Genomic DNA, 19,516 nt, shown 5'->3' with positions numbered 1-19,516 from the left:
TCTATTCTTATGAAATGCTCACTTTGTTCATGCTATTTTCCGCTAAACACAAGTTACTAGACCATTAAATGTTACATTGGTATCAGAGCACAAGGTTTCTCTTTTCTTGCTCAAGAAGGGAGGTCCTCAAGCTAGCTATAAATGGTTGGTATTATTAATTGCATGTGAGTAAGTAGAATAGGGATTTTTCAGCCTTGCAGTGCACCTGCCTTTGTGCAGTTAACGGGGCATCACCATCGAGAGCTATGGTCTGAATAGTGGAGTCCTACGGGGCTTGCCTACGACTTAATCACTATTGAGCTATTAGAAGCTTGACAGGAGCCGGTGTTTTGGTGTTGAACAACCCTCTCTTCTATTCCTGGCAATTAATGGTATTCGAGCCACGGGTACAGTAGCTTGAGTGCTTTTTCTAAAGGGGTAAAGAGGAGTAGCAACTAGGGCTTGAAGTGCCAAAGTACACCTAAAAGATGTTAGAATGGATAACAATAGTAAAGAGAGTGAAATTAATGTTGATAACTTTGATTTTGCTAATGATCATGCTATTAATGATGCCCCTGTGCTTGTTAACTACCTTTTTTCTAGGCTTCAACAAGCCATGGGCAATCCATCCCTCCAAAGTGAAGTGCAACGGCAACTTCGTGTTCATGGGATTCTCCAAGCTCCCCACCATGACGAGAGAGCACCTAGGAAGCCTCCTTGTGAGAGTCCCAAAAGAGGCCTCTCTCCGATTCGGGAAGAAGAAGAGGATCCATACGAAGGGCTCAAAAATTTGTTTCCTGATGACGCATCTCCTTCAGAAAGGAGAACTCAAGAGCCCCCACTGAAGGAACTAGAAATAAGTGAGTCTCCCGCCACCTCGGTAGAGATGGCTCCGTGAAGACGGCGGGCTAAACGCTCTCTATCACCTCCAAAACGGAGAAGACCATCGCACACTTCTCCACACCATAGTTCAAAGAGGGATGATAAAAAGCAAGAGAAGAAAAAGGCAAGAAAGAGGACACCCTATTTTCCATCTTCTTCATCCTCTGCCTCTTATGAAAGTGATGGTGAAGACGAAGAAGATCAAGGCAAGAAAAAGGCGAGAAAGAGGTCACCCTCTTCTCTACCTTCCTCAAATTCTTCATCTTCTGAAGAAAGTGACGGTGCAACTTTTGAACCATCAAAAAGAAGAGGCCATAGGAAATCCTATGCCGCTTGGAAGAGGTCGTCCAAGCTCAAGAAGTTTTAAAGAGGGAGGGAAGAGCATCTCTTTCCTTACCTACAATGGCACTTTTGGTGGTGCTACGGACAAAGTCTTGGCCTTTATCCAACAGTTTGATGCGGCGTTTGGAGATGAGGGCTTCACGGAGTCCTCTCAGCTACACCATGTAGCTGTGCACTTTCAAAAGTCCACCAGGCAATGGTGGTCTAGCCTGCGAGCCAACGGTGAAGCTCCACAAACATGGAAAGCTTTAAGAGATTCCATTATGAAGCAGTTTTGGAACACCGATGCCGAAGAGAAAGTACTCACCGAGTGGTGAAGCTTAAAGCTCTCTCCTTACAAATCCATTCACAAATATGTAGACAAGTTTTGGGACCTACAACTCAAAGCCACTGTCTTCAAAAATTTGGATTTTGGAGAGCAAAAGCAACAATTTTGTGTGGGCTTAACCGAAGAAATGGTGGAGTATGTCAACTCCCAAAAGCCTCACACCATATCGGCAGTTATACACCATACTATGATGGCCTCTCAAAACAATTTCCTAACAAGGGCTAAAAGAAATTTTAAGCCCACAAAAAACAAGGGTTCCAATGAGCCTAAGGGGAAGGACAATGTCCAAAATTCTCCTAAGGGAAACTCCAACGAAGCTAAAGAGAAGGGAGTTTACAAAGGCAAAAACAAACTCTCTCCTGAAGAGCATTAGCGTTATCGCAAGGATAACCATTGTTTCAAGTGAGGTGAGAAAGGGCATGCGTGCTGTGCTTGTCTCCAAAAGAACAACCGCCATGAGCCTCCTAGGGCTACCTTGGTTGAAATCCAAGAGGAGGAAACTCACCACAAAGGATCTCCTCTATGCCATGCTTGGGGAAAGGTAAGAGAACATGATACTTTTATCCTCTTTGACCCTGGTTCTACTCATAATTTCATATCCACAGAATATCCACAGATTTGGCCACCAAGCTAGGCATACAAGCCTATGAGATGGGAGATGTCCTACCCACACACAGTGCTTTCAAGGGGCAAGAAGCTTCAGTCACTCCCTTAATCGGGAAATTGAGGCTCCATGTCCAAATCTATGTGGACAAAGAGGACTTCTTCATCTCTCCTCTCAAGCATGAGGATGTAATCCTAGGGGCACCATGGTTTGATCACAAGACTGCCAATGTTAAATTCCCTGAAAGGAGAATCTCCTTTAAGTTCAGGAAAAAAGATATGTACAGGAAATGGGTAACACCATACCCATGTACATACACAAGCCTAGGTTTCAACAAGTCAATAAAGAGCTCTATTTCCGTGTATATGATTTTTGTTAAAGACTCTCAAAATGAACCTAATGTTTTAGAAAAAGTTTTAGCAAAAGAAAATATACACAATAAAAAGGAATTAGAGTTATCCAATTTTCTCAAGGGGTTTCAAGATGTCTTTATTGACGACATCCCTTGTGAACTACCTCCTAAACAAGGCAATGATGACCATGCAATTTAACTTCTTCCAGGAAGTTCACCGCCTAATAAACCTCCTTATAGAGTTTCTCAAGCTCAACAAGAGGAGATTATGCGGCAAGTGCATGAGTTAGTTGAGAAGGCATGGTTAGGCCTAGCTCATCTCCATTTTGCTCACATGTGTTATTAGTGCAAAAGAAAGACGCATTAATATCGTATATATGTCGACTATAGAGCACTAAATAGGATCACTATAAAAAATAGGTTTCCCGTTCCTTGGGTAGAAGACCTATTTGATAAGCTACAAGGGTCCACCTACTTTAGTAGGATTGACCTAAAAAGTGGCTATCATCAAATAAAGGATAGTTGATCAAGATATTGTAAAGACTGCATTTTGCACTACATTTGGTCTTTATGAATACATTGTCATGAGGCTTTTGGCTTGACCAATGCACCAACCACATTCAATCTCTTGATGGAGAAGCTATTTAGGCCTCATTGAACCTTTACTGGAGTGTTCTTTGATGATATCATAATCTACTCTAATTCATTAAAGACGAACACAAGCAACACCTCCACGTAATATTTCAAGTTTTAAGAGAGAATAAAATTTATGTTAATCGAAAGAAAAGTGAATTTTTCTTACAAGAGATTCAGTATTTAGGTCACATTATCTCTCAAGATGGCATCCAAATGGATCCATCAAAGTTAGAGGTAATAAAAGGGTGGCCTAAACCAAGGAATCTTCATGAACTAAGAAGCTTTATAGGTATGTGTGCATACTATAGACGCTTCATAGAAAAGTTCTCATTAATAGCAGAACCATTACATGACCTAACAAAGAAAAACGTTAGGTATACATGGTCTACCAAGGAGAACAATGCTTTCGAAGAGCTTAAAGAAAAGCTTATCTCTCAACCTGTGCTTACACTACCGGATCTCTCAAAGCCATTTGAGGTCCAATGTGATGCTTGTGGTGATTGCCTTGGAGCTGTTTTGCTCCAAGAAGGTCATGCCATAGGCTATGAAAGTCGAAGGCTCGACCCTGTTGAGCAATCTCTAGGCATATATGAAAAGGAACTCCTTGCAGTTCTACATGCCTTAGACTAATGGAAGCACTATTTATTGGGGACTCCTGTCATTCTGCGAACGGATCACCAAAGTCTTAAGTACTTTATGACGCAGACCAAGCTCTTCGACAAACAAACTAGGTGGGAAAATTTCCTTTCGCAATTTCATTTTCATATTGCTCACATTGCTGGCAAGCAAAATCAAGTAGCCGATGCACTCTCAAGATGGCCAAGTGTGAATGCGGTTTCTATAGCAGCTCACAATGATCTTTCTTCTATGATAGATGAGTATGCTATCGATCCCGATTTTAGAGATGTGATTTCAGCCCTTGCACTAGGGAAGAAAGAAGAACCATTTACTCTACAAGATGGTTATCTTCTCTATGGCAATAGACTATGCGTGTTAATAGGCCAACCTTTCAATGTTGTAATGTGAAGATACAAGCTCATGGACATCATCAAATATCCCGTTATTATCATTTTGAGTCATTATGGCCACTTTTGTAATGTTTACAGGAACTTCATATTTTAAGTCGGCAATTGTATTTTGGCCGCAGATGCTTGTTGGATGAGCAAAGAAAGCTCATGGTGTTGTAGTTAAGCTCTATAGAAGCCTAGGGACACATCAAGTCATTTCGGCCGGACATTAGGTTTTCTAAGGCTTAGTATATAAACCAAAACCTAAAGCTTTGTAAAGGGACTTCTAATAATCTTATCTTCTGTGTCGACTGGGAGACTGCGAGAGATTGAGAGTGGGTGTGTGTGTGCTACAAGAGCTACGGTGGTCGGAATCGCAAACAGAGAGCAGCAGCGTGTTGCCCACGAGGAAAGCTACACGTTGATTCTTACATCACCGGGCGTTCGTCTGTGTTTTGGAAGATTCACCCGCGAGCTACTTTAGTTTCGGTGAGTAAACATTGTCCGTTTTTGCATTTTAGCATATCCACGCGATCAGAGCGAGTAGAGCTACGCATTAGGCATCTTAGTTTTTGGAAACGTCGACCTGCACCGGGTGTTTTTTGGTAAGGTTTTGGGTCACAGACCTTAGGGAGAGTGGCCTATTGGTGTTGATAGGATATCCCTCAAGTTTCGTAACATTTTGAGAACGTCTAATGGGCTTTTGGCTTGCGGTAGCATCATAGGAAACTCTCACATTCACAGAACCGATGGCATGTAGATTTGATATCTCTGTAGGAAGTAGTCATTAGTCGATCGAGTAGATGTTGACACCCTTTGCTTCCTTCCACGCGCCTGCGGGTCGAGCTCCGTCCCGGGGGGATTCACCATGGAAAACTTACCGCACCACGTAAGTGCAGGGGAGGGGGGGGGTTACAAGTTACATAAATGTATAAGTTAGGGGAAGGCACCCAATATTTTATCGCCCAAGCTTAAAAATAAGGAAGGGGGTATCATATTAATTGATGGTGGTGGTGGGGGGGTAAAAGATGTGAGAAAAGGGAAAAATGAGTGGAAGTTTTTGTATTTCAAAAGCATGGCTTCCCAACAGATTCTACCCTTGAACTTGTGAGTCAATAGCTACAAAGATATATGCAAGAACTAACACTTCTTTTTTGTATCAATTGCTTGTTTTGTGATTATAGCTCACTTGTTGAGGGATGACATCTATAAAGAGTTTGCATAGATGCAAATTTACATGGAGAACCTAGCACAACTTTCTAACCATGTTTCTTGAGTAATTAAGATGGGTCAGAATTGGATGAGTAGCTAGAGTGCAGGCTAAACGGACACATAATTTGAAATTCAAACTAAGACACACTAAGGGTACATCTAGTTATCAATAGAAGTGGTTCCTTAGTACGCTGCCAATCAGTATGCTACAGCACTTTAACTAGTTTTACTCAGTTAGATCATGTGAGGCCTAAATTTTATATGTAAAATAGGGGTATGATAGTTTTTGTATTTATTGTCATATAAGCGTAGAAAGGGGGATCATATTCCCTTATATGAGTCGTATATAGGGGTTTTATCAAATTTGTCTACTTGCAGGTGACATCCCATTTTATATATAGAGTGAATCCCCTGGGGCTCTGTCCTTAGTTGACATTGTATGTTAGGTGAGTTCTCGCTATGTTGACGTCCGTCGCGGCGTATCCGCCAACATTGGCGCCGTTGTCGAGGACAAGGGGCCTAAGTAGGTGACCGAGACTAGTCCTTGAGGATAGAGGTCCCTCTGGCTTGCCAGAGTATATTCATTCTTTTAGATAGGATCGGAGAGTGGTGGACTCTTTTGGTCTTAGACGGAGTCTAGGGAGCGTGTGTCTGGCCTAGATCCTTCGACTTAGGTAGTATTAGGTAGGAGATAGGTGTGGATTGGAGTTGGTGAGGTGGAAGAGGTGAAAAGTCAGCTAGAGAGTCCGTGTGAGGCTAGAAAGCGACTTGAGCATCAAAATTTCACCATCCCATGTGATGACTAGGAGTAGAGTAAGTAGGATGTACTGATTTTAATCTTGAGCATATCATGCATGTCATATTTGCTACTAGGCTCATCAAAGTTGTGAAAACATAAAATCAAGGAAAAAGTAAAATTGCATTTGGATGCTTGCTTGATGATTGATAATTGCTGTGAGTAGTCAAAAAGGGGTTGGCAGAGCTTAAGAGAAAGTTAGAACTAAAAAAATCACAATTCTGTCATTGGGGACATCCTACGCGTAGGATGTCTCTAGAGGTAAAACTGTGAAGATTTTGAAAATTATGAGACCGCCAGTGTGTTCAGAGGGTATGTTTTACCCTAAGTACGTGTTGAGTTGAGTGTTTTCCCATGTTTTGATGTCCAAAAGTCAAAAGGCGAAGCTAGAAAGCAAGAAAAATTCATAAAGTGCTTGTTTTGAGTGATTTCTGTGCTTTTTAGTGTTGACTGTGATTGATATCAAGTGTAGAGACCATAAAGAAGCATAAAAAATACTCCAGTCAGGAAAATTATGCAAGAGACATCCTACGCGTAGGATGTCTCTAGGGCCATTTTGGGCAACATTTTGCAAAACTGATATCTCCAGAGTGTATCTAGGATCTAGGGGATTAAGTGGGACAAAAATTGGATCCTTTGGAGCAGATAGACATCCTACGCGTAGGATGTCTCAAGGCTAGACTTGGGGGCCCATACCAATTTTTGACCAAACCAAAGTGTTTCGTAGCATAAAAGAAGCCTTCACACCAAGTTTGGACAAAATTGGAAATCATTTGAATGCTTAAACAGCTTGAGGAAATCCTAGAGTATGAAGAAAAATCTTGAGTGTTTGACTAGCTCAAAGTTGTCAAAATCACCAAATTTGGACATATTGAGAATCAACACACCAAGGAGCCTCTGGACCAGATCTTACTTCATTCTGCGAAAAAGAAAATTTGGGTGTAGGATGTCTTCAGGGACATTTGGGGCAGGAATTTGGAAAATTTGAGGCTACCAGAGTGTTCATTGGGTGGGTTTTACCCTATGTACACCTTGAAACGAGGAGTTTGACCTTATTTCGGCTTCAAAAAGGCAAAAGACGGTGAATACCAGACATCCTACCCATTTGATGTTGGGGAGTGATTAAGAGATCTAGACCATAAGCTAGCTTCATACACATGTTCTAAAAGTGTTTCTAAGGGTGTCTACCAAGTTTCATCTCATTTGGACACTTGAACTGGGGTGAAGTGGATTTTAGCGTTTTTTGAAAGATTGTGTCCGAAAGAGCCGTTTTGGATGATTTTGACATCCAATTGAATTTCTGAGCATATCACTGTGTTGCTAGACTTGAGGAGAATCTCTGGACTAGATCTTGCTTCATTCTGAGCAGAAAAAAATTTGGGCGTAGTATGTCTCCAGGGGGATTTGGGTAGGAATTGACAATTCTGAGGTTGCCAGATTGTTCAAAGGGTAGGTTTTACCCTATGTACACCTCGAAACAACAATTTTGACCTTATTTTGGCTCAAAAAAGTAAAAGACGGGGAAGATCAGACATCCTACCCATATGACATTTGATGAATGAAAGGAGACCCAAACCACGAGTTGACCTTATACACATGTTTTGCAAGTGGTTTTGAGTGAGTCTACCAAGTTTCATCTCATTTGGACACTTAAACTGGGGTGAAGTGGACTTTAGCATTTTGGAAAAGATTGTGTTCAGAAGAGCCGTTTTGGATGATTTTGACATCCAATTGAATTTCTGAGCATATCACTGTGTTGCTAGACTTGAGGAGAATCTCTGGACTAGATCTTGCTTCATTCTGAGCAGAAACGAATTTGGGCGTAGTATGTCTCCAGGGGGTTTTTGGGCAGGAATTTGGCAATTCTAAGACCACCAATTTCTTCAGTGGGTAGGTTTTACCCTAAGCACATGTTGGTTTTGAGTGTGTCTACCAAGTTTCATCTCATTTGGACACTTAAACTGGGGTGAAGTAGACTTTAGCGCTTTTGGAAAGATTGTGTCCGGAAGAGCCATTTTGGATGATTTTGACATCCAATTGAATTTCTGAGCATATCACTGTGTTGCTAGACTTGAGGAGAATCTCTGGACTAGATCTTGCTTCATTCTGAGCAGAAAAAAATTTGGGCGTAGTATGTCTCCAGGGGGATTTTGGGCAGGAATTTGACAATTCTAAGGTTGCCAGACTGTTCAAAGGGTAGGTTTTACCCTAAATACACCTTGAAACAACAATTTTGACCTTATTTTGGCCTCAAAAAAGTAAACGACGGGGAAGATCAGACATCCTACCCATCTGACATTTGATGAATGAAAGGAGACCCAAACCATGAGTTGACCTTATACACATGTTTTGCAAGTGGTTTTGAGTGTGTCTACCAAGTTTCATCTCATTTGGACACTTAAACTGGGGTGAAGTGGACTTTAGCATTTTTGGAAAGATTGTGTCTGGAAGAGCCGTTTTGGATGATTTTGACATCCAATTGAATTTATGAGCATATCAATGTGTTGCTAGACTTGAGGAGAATCTCTGGACTAGATCTTGCTTCATTCTGAGCAAAAAAAAAATTGGGCGTAGTATGTGTCCATGGGGATTTTGGGCAGGAATTTGACAATTCTGAGGTTGCCAGATTGTTCAAAGGGTAGGTTTTACCCTTAATACACCTTGAAACAACAATTTTGACCTTATTTTGGCCTCAAAAAAGTAAACGACGAGGAAGATCAGACATCCTACCCATCTGATGTTTGATGAATGAAAGGAGACCCAAACCACAAGTTGACCTTATACACATGTTTTGCAAGTGGTTTTGAGTGTGTCTACCAAGTTTCATCTCATTTGGACACTTAAAATGGGGTGAAGTGGACTTTAGCGTTTTTGGAAAGATTGTGTCCGGAAGAGCCGTTTTGGATGATTTTGACATCAAATTGAATTTCTGAGCATATCACTGTGTTGCTAGACTTGAGGAGAATCTCTAGACTAGATCTTGCTTCATTCTGAGCAGAAAAAAATTTGGGCGTAGTATGTGTCCATGGGGATTTTGGGCAGGAATTTGACAATTCTGAGGTTGCCAGATTGTTCAAAGGGTAGGTTTTACCCTAAATACACCTTGAAACAACAATTTTGACCTTATTTTGGCCTCAAAAAAGTAAACGACGGGGAAGATCAGACATCCTACCCATCTGATGTTTGATGAATGAAAGGAGACCAAACCACAAGTTGACCTTATACACATGTTTTACAAGTGGTTTTGAGTGTGTCTACCAAGTTTCATCTCATTTGGACACTTAAAATGGGGTGAAGTGGACTTTAGCGTTTTTGGAAAGATTGTGTCTGGAAGAGCCGTTTTGGATGATTTTGACATCCAATTGAATTTCTGAGCATATCACTGTGTTGCTAGACTTGAGGAGAATCTCTAGACTAGATCTTGCTTCATTCTGAGCAGAAAAAAAATTGGGCGTAGTATGTCTCCAGGGGGGTTTTTGGGCAGGAATTTGGGAATTTTGAGACCACCAGTGTGTTTAGAGGGTAGGTTTTACCCTTAGTACATGTTGAGTTGAGTGTTTTCCCATGATTTTGATGTCCAAAAGTCAAAGGGCGAAGCCAGAAAGCGAGAAAAATTTATAAATTGCTTGTTTGGAGTGATTTTGACATTCAAATGAAATTCTGAGCATACCAAGGTGTTGCTAGACTCAAGGGGAACCTTTGAACCAAATCTTGCTTCATTCTGAGCAGAAAAAAATTAGGGCGTAGTATGTCTCCAGGGGGGGGGGTTTTTGGGCAGGAATTTGGGAATTCTAAGACCACCAGTGTGTTCAGAGGGTAGGTTTTACCCTATTTACACTCTCAAACTAGGAATTTGACCTTATTTTGATAGATTAAAGGCAAAAGACGAGAATTGCCAGACATCTTACCCAGATTGTGTACAAGGGGTGATTTTGAGACCAAACCATAAGTTGACATCATATGCATGTTCTAAATGTTGTATTGAATGTATGTGACAAGTTTCATCTCAAATGGATGAGTAAAATTGAAGATTAAGCGGATTTTAGTGTTTTGTACCAGACAAAGGCAAGGATAGCTAGCTTTTGGGAGCTTTTGGCATCCAAACCCAAATCTGAGCATACCATTGGGTTGTTGGACACAGGGAGAGTCTTAGGTTCAAATTTGGGCCAATTCTGAGCTAATACCGTAGGATGTCTCTTGCATGATTTTGAGGTCAAAACCCTACTATGACCATACCATAGTGTTGTATAGCCTTATATAAGCCTGCTAGTCAAGTTTGGTCCAATTTAGAGCTGATTTGACTTGAAAATTCACCAGATCGGACAGCTGGCTTCTGAAACAGATACTTGATCATTTGACCAGCCTACAAGTGTCAAAATCAAAAAGTGAGAATAGTTGTGTGTTCAGCACATCAAGGGGAACCTTGGATTCAATTTTGGGCTAAATCTGAGCAAAAAGACATCCTACCCGTAGGATGTCTAAAGGTCATTTTTAGGTCCAATTGAAATTTTAAGCATACCAATGTGTTGTTAGACTCCAGGGGAACCTGTGGTTCAATTTTTGGCCAAATCTAAGCAAAAAGACATCCTACCCGTAGGATGTCTCCAGGTGTTAAATGAACTTCTGGGGAGATTTTGACCTTATACAATTGTTTATCATGTCCTATTAAGCTTAGCCATCAAGTTTCAAGTCATTTGGACATCATTTGCTCCTGATATAAGACATCCTACCCTCTAAGTGCACCAAAAGCTTATGCAACCCAAATCTTGACCTTTTGGCATCCAAATTCAATTCTGAGCATAACATTGGGTTGCTTGACTCAAGGGGAATCTAGGGTTCAAATTTGGGCCAATTCTGAGCAAATAGACATCCTACCTGTAGGATGTCTCCTGCATGATTTTAGACCCTAGACCAACATTTGACAATACCAAAGTGTTTCATAGCATCTTATAAGCCTGCCAGTCAATTTTGGTCCAATTTGGAGCTCATTTGACTTGAAAAATCAGCTGATAGAGTATCCAGCTTCTAAAACAGATACTTGATCATTTGACCATCCTAGAGGTGTCAGAAACAAAAAGTGAGGATACATATGGGTTCAACACACCAAGGGGAGTCTCTAGACCAAATTTTATTCAATTCTGAGCAAAAAGACATCCTACCCGTAGGATGTCTTTATGCCAGTTTTAGGGTCCAACTGTAATTTTGACAATACAGGGGTGTTCACAGTGTCACAGAGATCCCAAATCTTCTTATAAAATTGAATTTGGACTCATTTTGACCATTCTAAACTGCATTTCACTATTTTGGCCATAACTTTCACAAACGGTATTGGATTGGAAAAGTTTTTATATCAAAACGTAGCCTGAGAGCGACACTACAGATCTTAGAGCAAAACTTGAACTAAATGTATGACTTTGGCAACCATTTAGGTCAACTTTGAAAAAAAACGTCGTTTAAGGCCTCAAAATGCATCCGGAAGTCAGGAGTGTCTAAAACCGATAGTTCGAAAGAATTGTGAGAAAACGGTCACGATTTTGAACATAGTTTTGACTTTTTCCTAGGCTAGTAAGCCATAAGCAAGGTCATCGGCTAGAGTCAACCTAGGCTCTGGAACACACCACTCGAATCGACCAAGAGCGGACACGAGTGCATGTGAGATTTTCATCGAAAAGCGGAAATTTGAAACCAGATTTGGTCTCTAGGCCTTCTAATTGACTATTAAAGACTGCTAAGTTAGCATATTTAAATTATCTTTTGGGAAAACCATTGGTCACCCGCGGGAAGGTGTAAAAGTTAACTACGGCCTAGTGTAAAATTTGAGCGTCCATACACAAATCTGGTAGCAGTAAGACCATACACAAGGACTCTTGATTTTGCAACAACAAACGCAAGTTTTGGAGAACTTTAACACAAGATTTTTTCTAGAAAATCATTGCAACTTGTGCATAAATTTCTTGTGCTAGCTTAAGTTTAGTTCAGCTAAAAGTGGACTTGAAAGTCACTTCCGAGCCCACGGAACAAGTGTGGCCGTCAAAGGCACATCAAGAATTTTTGCATTCATTGTGAAAAAGTTTGCCAGCTAAATAGAATTTTGCAGATATTGTGCTAAAGTGAACACAAGTTAGCTCGACTCAAGAATCGCTACGACGGGAGCAGTCGTTGCAGTATAGTGGTAAGTTGCATAACTTATCACGGTGCTTCCAATAGATCAAGGCCTGCTAAAAAGGTCTAAGCAAAGCAAGCAGCCAGACAAGTCAGTATCAGCCTTGGCAAGCAAGGGAGCTAAGAAGTTCAAGCAGTGCAAGCAAAGCCCAGTTCAGAAAACTCAGAGATTAAGGCATCCACAAAAGCTAAAGGGCCTCAAGCGAAAAAGACGGACACAAGGGTGCTAATAATTTTTATTAGCATTGAGGCAAGCAATTAGAGCTATCACTAAACAGGTACAACAAGGGAGTCAAGACGAAAGCAATGGCGTCTCAAAGGAATCAGACCAGCCGAGGCGAAGCTTCAAGTACATCCACAGAAATTACAAGAGAGCAAATTTGGATCTATCTGATTGGCCACTACAAAGGACTACCATGCTATGAGGATGTCAATCGGAATTTGTACATCAAGACAAAGAAAGATACAGAGGAAACTCGGACATCTCAACATGTGGAAGTTGAAACAGCGAAGAATGTACTACACCCACATACAGATTTCATGGAAGACTGTCTGGGATCAATTTACATGAGGCACGGAAAATACATCGACAATGAGATATAAATGTTGTACAAGGATCAACTTACAGAACTCTACCCATATCCTCCAAGTATTTTTTTGTACAAAGCTCAAGATGGGAAACAGCAAATTGGTACCCTTTATGTAGATGAGGACGGTTGCTGCTACAAAGGTGCCACAAATTATGAAGTTCTTGCAGAAAATAACCAATATTTTGTGGCTGAAACATTGGATCAAGAGGGGAAGACTACAAATCTGAAGGTGGTAATGTTTATCATCTAGTCATGGCTTTACCTCTTGACACACAGCTAGAAGAGTTAACAACTATAGTTGTCACTTCACAAATGAGTGGCACAACACAAGGCACAACATGGAAAGACAAGGCACAAGTCTCGTGCGACGCACCAGCACAAGACAAAGCACAAACACACCAAATTGCACAAACAGGAAATACGCCGGAAGTACCAGCTATGAAGATAGAACAACTTCAAAAAGAACTAGCTCGGTCTCAAGAGCTACTTAATAGAGCACAACAAGTCATATCATTTGGCATTAAAGAGATGCCAACATTAGATATGGAACCCTCTCGGATGGGGGGAGTCCAAACTGAACAAAGAGACCCTATCTCTTCAAGAGTGGGATTAAGAAGTCCAGTTTTACAAGAAGCAGTGTCCTTTTCAGGAGCCCAAGTGGAATTTCAAGAAGCATTGGAAGATGCCGAGCCGGAGGAGAGACAACCGGAAATTCACAATACCAAATGTAGAAGGTCAGGTGAGCTATATATAGTTGACTTAGATCAAGAGGATGTGGGATTATACAAATATTGGAATTCTGAGACTAAGTCTACCACATACTACATACGCTTAGATCCCAAACGTGGAGAATTAAGTAAAATAAAAAAGTTATATTGGTTTAAATCTGTGAACCCAACAGGTCAAGATGTCATTGTGGTTGACAAATACAGTAGGCACTATGAAATAGCCGATGTGAAAAATATGGATGAGTTTAGCATTTGTGGGCAACATGTAAGTCACATACTTGGACCTCGTCCAAAAGCACCATCCAGGGAAACGGAAAACAAAGATTCGGTTCGATCTTCACCCTCGGTGAAAACCTCGCCAAAATCAACTCGGAAACATAGCCCTAAGGCTATGCAGAAGCCCCACATCAAAGACCATATGCTGATGGAAGAATTAGCATTACGACTGCTAGAAAGCATGGATAGTGATCTGATCTTGTATGCAAGCAATAATGGAAGCTATTTTCAGTTTCTCAAGGACAAGACGATGGAGGATAAAGAGACGAAGCCACTAGATACACCTAAGTCAGTCGTAATCTACAGGTTCATGCATGCAAAGAAGAGGTCATATCTGTATCTAGATACCATAGGAAACCATTATCAGCAGTATTATGGGGAGCTACCTCATCCAAAGGGTGCACATGTTGAGATACGACATATTGCAACCAATGTGCCATTGGTCATTTAGTGAAGGACTACCCAGCAAAGCTCTACATGGAAAGCAAAGTTCAGACAGTGACAACAAGGGAACGGAAGCAAGAATCCCCAACGAGATCTCTGGAAAAGAAGCAGATCTTGTCGCAGAGCACAAAAGATAGGCTCAAGACACAGTTGCTTGAAGTCAAGGGTGTCAATGACATTATCGTAGAGAATCAGGCTTTCAAAAAAGATCAATTGAAGCAGTTGATTCAAGATAGCTTAAAGAACCTCAGTGAGGACAAGTCAAAGCATCCACAAGGTGATGAAGATGAAGGTCGCAGTTCAGGGTTCGAGGGCAAAAGAAGCCAAGATTCGGAAGATGGTAAGCAAACCCAAGAAGAGATGGCAGAGGTAACAACAAAACTTAGTGTCACCTCACGAGACAAAGACATGCAAGTTGAATCAATGATGAAGCTAAAATTCTACAAGAGAATTCCTCTATTGTAGACTCTACAAGGATGATTGAAGAAATCAAAGAGCAAAAGAAGCTAAAAGAAGATGTAGCTGAAGTTTTAGAACCCACAGAAGAAAGGGAAATGACCGACTCCAAAATTGACTACCAAGGACAAGCAATGCAGGATATGAATGAATATTTTTGAGAAGAGACTCTACAAAAACCCATGGAACAATGGGAACCAAAGGCCACGGCGATCGCTGCATCAGAAGAAGAGAGTCAACCTCAACATCCTGCTATACAAGCTTTAAAAGATTTCTAAGAAGAAAAGTCACCAGTGAATGACCTTCAAGTGCTAGAAGAAGTAAATAGTGACAAAGAGCTTCTGAAATCAAGAATCAAGGCGTCACAGTTAGAAACTAGCAATGAGGACCAACAAGTAGCTCAGGCTATAGACCTTCCCCAAAGGTATAGATCAGAAGATAGTAAGCACTTGGGACATGCTACAACCAGTCAAATGACAAAGAAGTTCAACATACAAGAGGATGACAAAGCTTCCAAGGCACAAAGGTCAAAGACTAATAAAGAAAGAAAAGAGGACATCAGTTACCTCACAACCAACAAGAAGGTTAAATTCTCATTGGATGTGCATGAGAAACTAAGATTCAATTTTACAGCAGAGATAGATTGCACTGCCACGACTAATGTCATGTCTTATGGGCTGTGGTTACTTCTAGATAAGCCAGAGCTGTATGAAATTCAGGTACAGGTATCCCTATCAAATGGAGTTAAGGTCACAAGTTTGGGGATTGCAGAAGCTCCCCTTAAACTATGGTCAAAGATAGTTAAAGACAAGTTCCTAGTAGTGGATTCTTCCAAAATGAGTACACATTTGATTTTGTCCAAGCTATGGGAAAAAACACTTGAAGAAGAATCTGAATCTTCAATGATGGTCATCACAACTAGCTCTCAAGAAAGTCAGCCTACAACCGCTCCAAGATTATCGGCTGCTGACAAAGGCAAAGCCAAAATAAGCCCACAAATGTCCTACCAACAAACACATCCTTTGCAATCAAAGTCTTTAGCCAAACTCATTCAGGTTCAAGAAAAAGCTTCTACATCAACCGTCAACATGCTTCCACATCAAAGGTAGTCTCCAAAGAAAGTCTTTCAACCGAAATATCCTACACTGCAAGATCACCGTCGACAAAGGGTTTTCAAAGGTCTACATTAAAGCTGAAGAAATAAAGGTCAAGGACCCAATATGGGTAAATGATTCTAGCCAATTGACAAAAGGTAAACAATGGGATGGATAGCCTCCCACTACAGCTTAGCAGAGCAAGGCTATTATGAGGGTCAAAAGAAACTTTGGTTACCAAAACCACAGACCTCAACTTATGCGGTGGATAACGGTTTCAAAAAGCGTCCCCAAGAGCAACAAAGCTCATAATATATCGCCAAAGGAGACCAACCAACAAGGCTCGCCAAAGGTACGTAGGAAATTTCAAATCCAGTTGGCCTTCATACCAACATAGGTTCATCGGTTATGATCCCAAAAATGGCACTCTTGTACATCTCAATACGACATCAAAAACGTTTATCTAAAATGGAGTTAGAAAATATTTTTCTTGAATACAGATGGAAATCTTGTACAAAGAGCTCCAACCCACAAAGATAAAAGAGAAGTGCCATATACAATTCTTCAAGAACAAGGTTACTTGGCAAGGAAATCAGGGAATCTGGCTACCAAAGATGTCAGGTAAACATTCTTCAATCAGACGACTTCATCTTGAAAATAATCGCAATTTCACGGAAGGCAAAATCAAGGACAATGTCACAGTCAAGGCAAAGGATGTATGCAAAGACACGCTAATCACACGATGCAGATACAAATGGATGCCAAAAGAACAACAAATACCGAAGAAGATTGAAGTCATCTCTAGCTCTCAAGAAATGTCAAGACATGATAGGCAAAGTGTTACGGAGAATGGAGCGAGCCAATCTTCTCAACCAAGGGACCAACAACAACAAAAGAAATTTTGACAACCAAGGTCACCCAGGTATGGCAAAAGAAACCAATATTTCCAGTATGGTCCTTTACAAATCCTCTCTTCGAGGATGGGAGTTTTGAATTTTAAAACCTATTCTTGGTCGAAAGCTCCCGATAGTAAGTCAAGTCGCCATAAAAATCATGACATAAGAGTCAAGAGTCGGGTAGTTGAGCCACTAAATGAGCAAGCATTAGACCCAAGCTTCATGTCTTAATATTTTTTGTGGTCTATGAGTCTAGATATTTAGATTATAGCTCAAGCTAGAAGAGTTGAGCATATTGTAAAATTGAGTCGCTCATGCTGGATAGGTGAGCAGAAGAGTCAGATTCTAACAATTTTATTTGGTGGAGAGGCGGAGTAATCCACAAAACACTCACGCACATGTACACACTGAGGAGAGTGAAAAAACCTCGAGCATCAACAACCCTTCTTGTGAGTAACAGCAACTCTTGAAGTCAAATATATTTTTGCTTCTATAGCTATGTTCACTCCTGGAAGCACCCATTCAAACTCTTCTCGCACAACATATTGTTTCCCATGCATCTATCTGTGCAAGCATATATAATGTCCCATCATTGGACATTTGCATTTGACACGATTTGTGTTCCACCCATGCACTTACACAACAAAATGACGATGAGGAAGCGGTAACAGGTTTCATAAGCATTTGCTCAACAACAACGACTCTGACTTCAAGCTACTAACACTTATCCAATGTATATAGTCAATAATAGTAGCCATTCGGCCATAAGTACTTTAACTCAACTAAACTCGGTTACATCAAAACATAAGTACATATAGCCTTACATTTAATTGTGACTAAAGGCATTTTTTTCCCATTGGGTTTTTCCCTTTAGTCCTATCCAGGTATCCAAGACCTTCATTTTGTAATATACGCCACATTTTATTTTTACTATTTTAATTTTTTTATATAAACACAAAAAAACAGACCAACGACATCCCCAAACAACTACATGCTCATCAACTAGAAAATCAAAGGGGAGCGGCCCAAAAAAAGGGCAAAAAGGCTTCAAGTTTACAGGTACACATGCAGGATGACACCCAAAGAACAAACAATACGAGTTGCCAAGATAAAGACTTGCTGCAACAACAAACCTCACTCAACCTATTCACGATACAACAACCAATCGGAGGGGGAGAGCTATGGCTTCAACTACACTACATGTACAAGAAAAAGGTAACTCTACAACATACAAAGCATCTAATAGAAGCAACTGCAACAACAAAAGCTTCAACCAACACCAAAACATGAAGCACTCGTCAAGGCCACTACAGACATAGGGTCTTGTCGGGGACGACAAGAATTCGAAGGGGGAGAGTGTTGACAGGCCAACCTTTCAACAATGCTTCCACAAAGATTCCATGAAGATTCCTCAAAGATTCTCTAAATATTCCATCTGAAGATGCTGATGAAGTGATAAAGATGAAGATGGATGTTGTAATGTGAAGATACAAGCTCATGGACATCATCGAATATCTCGTTATTATCATTTTGAGCCATTATGGCCACTTTTGTAATGTTTACAAGAACTTCATATTTTAAGTCGGCAATTGTATTTTGGTCGTAGATGCTTCATATTTTAAGTCGGCAATTGTATTTTGGCCGCAGATGCTTGTTGGATGAGCAAAGACAGCTCACGGTGTTGTAATTAAGCTCTATAGAAGCATAGGGACAAATGAGGTCATTTTGGCCGGACATTAGGTTTTCTAAGGCTTAGTGTATAAACCAAAACCTAAACCTTTGTAAAGGGACTTCTAATAATCTTATCTTCTGTGTCAACTGGGAGACTGCGAGAGAGTGAGAGAGTGTGTGTGTGTGTGTGTGTGTGTGTGTGTGTGTGTGTGTGTGTGTGTGTGTGTGTGTGTGTGTGTGTGATACAAGAGCTACGGTGGTCGGAATCGCAAACGGAGAGCAGCAGCATGTTGTCCACGAGGAGAGCTACGTGTTGATGCTTACATCACGCGCATTCGTCTGTGTTTTGGCAGATTCACCCGCGAGCTACTTTGGGAGTTTCGGTGAGTAAACGTTGTCCATTTTTTCATTTTAGCATATCCACGCGATCAGAGCAAGTAGAGCTACGCATTAGGCATCTTAGTTTTTGGAAATGTTGACCTGCAAAAACCTGTCAGACATCCTACGTGATTCTGCACCAGGTGTTTTTGGGTAGGGTCTTGGATCACGGACCTTAGGGAGAGTGGCATATTGGTGTTGATAGGATATCCCTCAAGTTTCGTAGCATTTTGAGAACGTCTAATGGGCTTTTGGCTTGCGGTAGCATCATAGGAGACTCTCACATTCACAGAACCGATGGCATGTAGATTTGATATCTCTGTAGGAAGTAGTCATTAGTCGGTCGAGTAGAGGTTGACATCCTTTTCTTGCTCCCACGCATCTGCGGGTCGAGCTATGTTCTCAGTTGACATTATATGTTAGGTGAGTTCTCGCTATGCTGACGTCCGTCGCGGAGTATCCGCCTACAATGCGTTACTAACTCACTACGTGAGAAAATAATGTATGAATCTCATGCTCCTCCTTATGCGGGGCATAGAGGGATTGAGTCTACCCAAAAAGAGATTGAAACATATTTCTATTGGCCCAACATGCAAGCAAACAAATTTTTTACAAATAAAATACACCCTTTTTCTATCCAATTTGTAAATTTTTTTCCCCGATTTCATTTTATGGTACCCTTT

This window comes from Adiantum capillus-veneris, chromosome 21 (genome assembly GCF_014529385.1).
Source record: "Adiantum capillus-veneris isolate H3 chromosome 21, ASM1452938v2, whole genome shotgun sequence".
Lineage (NCBI taxonomy): Eukaryota > Viridiplantae > Streptophyta > Polypodiopsida > Polypodiales > Pteridaceae > Adiantum > Adiantum capillus-veneris.
This window is presented reverse-complemented; position numbering follows the sequence as displayed.